This window comes from Dunckerocampus dactyliophorus, chromosome 14, assembly GCF_027744805.1.
Source record: "Dunckerocampus dactyliophorus isolate RoL2022-P2 chromosome 14, RoL_Ddac_1.1, whole genome shotgun sequence".
Classification (NCBI taxonomy): Eukaryota; Metazoa; Chordata; class Actinopteri; order Syngnathiformes; family Syngnathidae; genus Dunckerocampus; species Dunckerocampus dactyliophorus.
The window spans coordinates 217,706-223,705 of NC_072832.1; positions in this window are offsets into that span (position 1 = coordinate 217,706).

The following is a 6,000-nucleotide window of genomic DNA, read 5'->3' on the forward strand; positions in this document are numbered from 1 at the left end:
GAAATACCATGATACAACACTGTAATATGAAATACCATGATACAACATGGTAACATGAAATACCATGTTACAACATGGTAACATGACATACCATGATACAACACTATAACATGAAATACCATGATACAACATGGTAACACGAAATACCATGATACAACACTGTAACATGAAATACCATGATACAATATGGTAACATGAAATACCATGATACAACATGGTAACATGAAATACCATGTTAAAACATGGTAACATGAAATACCATGATACAACATGGTAACATGAAATACCATGATACGACATGGTAACACGAAATACCATGATACAACACTGTAACATGAAATACCATGATACGACATGGTAACATGAAATACCATGATACAACATGGTAACATGAAATACCATGATATAACATGGTAACACGAAATACCATGATACAACACTGTAACATGAAATACCATGATACAACATGGTAACATGAAATACCATGATATAACATGGTAACACGAAATACCATGATACAACACTGTAACATGAAATACCATGATACAACATGGTAACACGAAATACCATGATACAACACTGTAACATGAAATACCATGATACAACATTGTAACATGAAATACCATGATACAACATGGTAACACGAAATACCATGATACGACATGGTAACATGACATACCATGATACAACACTATAACATGAAATACCATGACACAACATGGTAACATGAAATACCATGATACAACATGGTAACATGAAATACCATGTTACAACATGGTAACATGAAATACCATGATACAACATGGTAACATGAAATACCATGATACAACACTGTAATATGAAATACCATGATACAACATGGTAACATGAAATACCATGTTACAACATGGTAACATGAAATACCATGATACAACACTGTAACATGAAATACCATGATACAACATGGTAACACGAAATACCATGATACAACACTGTAACATGAAATACCATGACACAACATGGTAACATGAAATACCATGATACAACATGGTAACATGAAATACCATGTTACAACATGGTAACATGAAATACCATGATACAACATGGTAACATGAAATACCATGATACAACACTGTAATATGAAATACCATGATACAACATGGTAACATGAAATACCATGTTACAGCATGGTAACATGACATACCATGATACAACACTATAACATGAAATATCATGATACAACATGGTAACACGAAATACCATGATACAACACGGTAACATGAAATACCATGTTACAACATGGTAACATGAAATACCATGATACAACACTGTAACATGAAATACCATGATACAACATGGTAACACGAAATACCATGATACAACACTGTAACATGAAATACCATGATACAACATGGTAACATGAAATACCATGTTACAACATGGTAACATGAAATACCATGATACGACATGGTAACATGAAATACCATGATACACCATGGTAACACGAAATACCATGATACAACACTGTAACATGAAATACCATGATACGACATGGTAACACGAAATACCATGATTCAACATGGTAACATGAAATACCATGATACGACATGGTAACATGAAATACCATGATACAACACTGTAACATGAAATACCATGATACAACATGGTAACATGAAATACCATGTTACAACACTGTAACATGAAATACCATGATACAACATGGTAACACGAAATACCATGATACAACACTGTAACATGAAATACCATGATACAACATTGTAACATAAAATACCATGATACAACATGGTAACACGAAATACCATGATACGACATGGTAACATGGCATACCATGATACAACACTATAACATGAAATACCATGATACAACATGGTAACACAAAATACCATGATACAACACTGTAACATGAAATACCATGATACAGCATGGTAACATGAAATACCATGATACAACATTGTAACATGAAATACCATGATACAACAATGTAACACGAAATACCATGATACAACACTGTAACATGAAATACCATGATACAACACTGTAGCACGAAATACCATGATACAACACTGTAACACGAAATACCATGATACGACATGGTAACATGAAATACCATGATACAACACTGTAACATGAAATACCACCACACAAAACGTTTGAACAAAATGTTGTAACCCAAAATGTTGTAACCTGAAACAGCACAAAATGAAATGTAACTTGCAACCTGAAGTGTAAGATGAAATGTGTCAATTGCTTGTGGATGTTGTTTATTATGAAAATCGTCATTTCGTTTCTTTCAAACACACTTGTCAAAGGTGCATGGTAGCGCGTCACATGACACATGTGCACGATTCAATACGTCTGAAAAGGAGTAGGAAGGAGATGATGGTATTTAATCCAGCCCACAGATGACAGGCACATTTCCCCACCAAAAAGCTGAAAAGAAGGAAAAGGTGGAGCAAATCGTTCCTGCGTAGCCTTTGTGTGAGAAGCGGAGCCGCCGTGTTAGTGCTGCTCGTGCTCTCAAACAAATGAAGGCCCGCAGTCTCCAAGTGAGATGGATATCTCCTTCTGAACTTGAAAAATGTCTTCTGACTCCCAGGGGAGCCCAAGGGGAGCCTCCTCTTTTGCACCTCCTCTGAATGAAATAGCTAGTGTGCATCTTTTATTGTCAAAATTCACTCATTCATCGTCCGTCCTGGCAGATGAAATGTGAACAAGCTCGACGCGATGGATGAGCCTCAAATCCACTTTGTCGCATGAAAGAGGATGTCTGGGGGTTCAGTCTGGAATTAAAATGGAACAATACTCCACTTTTTTGGTCTCCTGGATTGGAGGGCAGAGCGTATATTTGACTTAGCGACTGAAAACTTTTCAATTTGTGTCAGCGGAACCCAGCCATTAAATACGTCAAGGATGGATATGTCCAAGCTCGGTTCGCTCAAAGAAAGGAAGTTGGGAGCGAAGGAAAATCATTATTGGCTTCACAAAAGAGGAAATGCTTGAATTAAAAGCTTGTGTGTGGAAAATAACACCGTGAGCTACAAAATCTAATCCAATAGCGCTGGAGTGGCACTCAGTAGAGCACCGAGACGATATAAGGGACACATCCCGGGTAGTGGGCTCCTTTTTGGGGATTCACACCTAAATGGAATCATTGCCATCATTGGGCCAACCGTCACCCCTCCACCAGGTTTGGAGAACATTGGTTCAGCAGCTAGAAAAGCCGACAACATAACGTCATCTGACAGTTTAACAAACAACAAAACGCAACCAAAATCAATTCCAGAAGTGTGTTGCATCTCTGGGTCAGGCTTGGTCATATCTCCCAACAGCCGTGATCGCCCCGTGGCGACTGTGACAGAACTGGTCCTGATGGGACTCGGTGACCTGGTCCTGCATGGGTCACAAACTAAACAAAAGTTTACGACACAGACGCAATGAGCCTTATGAACACGTGTGTTCAAAATCTGTCATATCTGCGCGGATCGATACCGTATCCTAATGTGTATTTAATCATGAGCGCCGGCCGCCCATTTGCGTAGCCTTTTGCATGTCGGATGCACACAAGCGCTGGTTGCTTTGGGTCAGCGATTTCTTCTGTTTTTTAATTTCTGCTCAGCCTGTCAACAAATATTTCCACTTAATGGTTATTGATTTTCCCGGGGATTATATTCATATTTGCAGACACGTGTGCTTGCTCTCACCTCTGTGTCATTGACAACAAGTACAAATGGCGCTGATCCCCTTTTTGTCCCCCCCAGCAGTCCCAGCCTCCCCAAGCCACTTCATAATGATCTCCCCCTGAAAGGTAAATCAATTATAAAACAACCACAAAAGAAGCGTTTTGTCATAAAATGGTAATTAGTTTGGGTCCTGACCTCCCTCTTGGCACCTCGACTCCCCCAGCTGAGGACCCGGGCAGGTCCGCCGCCCGCGCTTAACGACACGCGGGCGTAACACACTGGCTGAGCATTGTGGAGTCTTTGTCTTCATTCAGGGGGAGATGAAGTTCTTGACGCTGCGTTTATCAATCACGGAGGGACTCCAGCTGTTCCGCGGTCTTCGGCCTGTCTTCAACAGCCGGCCTTACAAATTGTCTGAAAGGGAAACGCACACACACACACACACCAACATACACGTGTCATGCCTGCTATTGTTCACGTCTGGTGACTAATGTTTTTGCACGGCCTTCTCCCAGACGCAGCCCTGCCGTCTGCTCGACGCAATCACAGCACGGATTAGCAACGACGCCGCCATCATCACCTCGCATGCCTTGGAGGAATCATCGCGTGCTGCACTCCACAATGAGCATTGTGTCCAATTACAGCTAAATGAATGAAGGAACAACACGCACGATGAACTCAAGGCTCCGATACAGATTCATTGAAAGTAGCCCCTTTCACACAGACATCCTGCAAAGCACAGGGATTGTCTCCACTCTGGTCCGATTTTGAATGTTTTGAAGGTGGAAAATTGCCAGGTTGACTCCATACCACAATTCAGTGTCAATGCCGTTTCAACAAAAAAGCGACACAGGAACAACCCGACTTCCACTGGCAGTGTGAAAGGGGCCACGGCTGTTCCACCTCTGATACAGCTCAGAAAATTGTCAGGCCGACTTTAGCATGCCCCGATTCTGTATCGTGTTGTTGCGTTGACTTTGTGCACCGATTCAGTGTCATGCCCTTTTATACAGAACAGCTATGGGAAAAAGTCTGCAGTGTGAAAGAAAGGGTCTGCAAAGACGGCATCACATACGCATTTCATGTTTATACTGAACAGCAACCCCACTTTCACAGGCAGTGTGTAACATACCACACATGTGCCATCCCTCCTCTGGTACCGCTCAGATGCCACCTCTGAAGTCAGAAAATTGCAAATTGACTTCCTCCCTCCATTCTGTGTCAGTGCTGTTTATACAGAAACGCAACACAGAAAAAAGGTGTAAAAATGCCGGGTTGACTTTTCCATGACTGTGCTAAATGGCAATTATGAAAGGGGCTACACAGGCGCCGTCCCGCCTCTGATTGTACCACAAAAGTGTGAAAATTGCTAATTGAACTTGATTGTTTTGCCATGCATGTCACGGAACAGCAACACAAACAAAGGTGGAAAAAGGCCGTCCTTTTTAAAGATCACAGAGGGGGAAAAAGCCATTGTATGTTTTTAGCATGAATGCTCGTCGCGGGCTCGCACTGAAGTGAAAAGTTGAATGTGTCAGACGCACAGATAGATGGACATCGGAATTAGCTCTTCTCCAAGGTCAAGCGCTGATAGGATTGTTACTCTCGCGTGCCGACCACTTTTTCATCATATTCTCCGCATCAAGAAAACAGCACCAGAATGAAGTGATGAGAGAGAGAGAGAGAGAGAGAGAGAGAGAGAGAGAGGGAGAGGAGGAAAGGCAGGGGATACAAATTGATGGTTTGGTGGCCAGATCAGTCATGGTCATACGGGCTGGATGGATGATGTCTATGACGGCCAGTGCAGGTTCACGCAGACAGAGAGGCTGAAAACAAGAGAAATTGGTCGGGGCCCTCGGGAGGGGAATCAATGTGTGAGGGGCACGTCGGCGCTGTGGTGTTTTCGTTGGCTGTCTAAACTCTGAGAGGTCTCGAATGTGACAGTTGAATTCTCCTCTGAAATTCATGCCAATGCTTTCTTTGCATCTTCTTTAAGTTGGGAATCAAATCGTCACCCCGCCAACTTGATTTGTATCGTGACTGTGAATATAAAGCAGGTGTACAGTCTTTCAACTTTCTCTCTAAAATTCTGCCTGGACTTTGGTACAATACCTGCTCATCAAACTAGTCCGAAATGAATGATTGTGCATGTCGTTATTTGTGAATGCTGAGAAGCATTTGCGACAATAAGCTTTTGAAAGGCACCTGCATTGTTTTGTGACTCGGTTAAAACTCAGTTAAAACAGTTTTTTCATTGTACTTTTCTTCCAAATGATGTTAAAATCTGGTCTGGTTTCGTTCAATTGGCACAGTCCCGTGC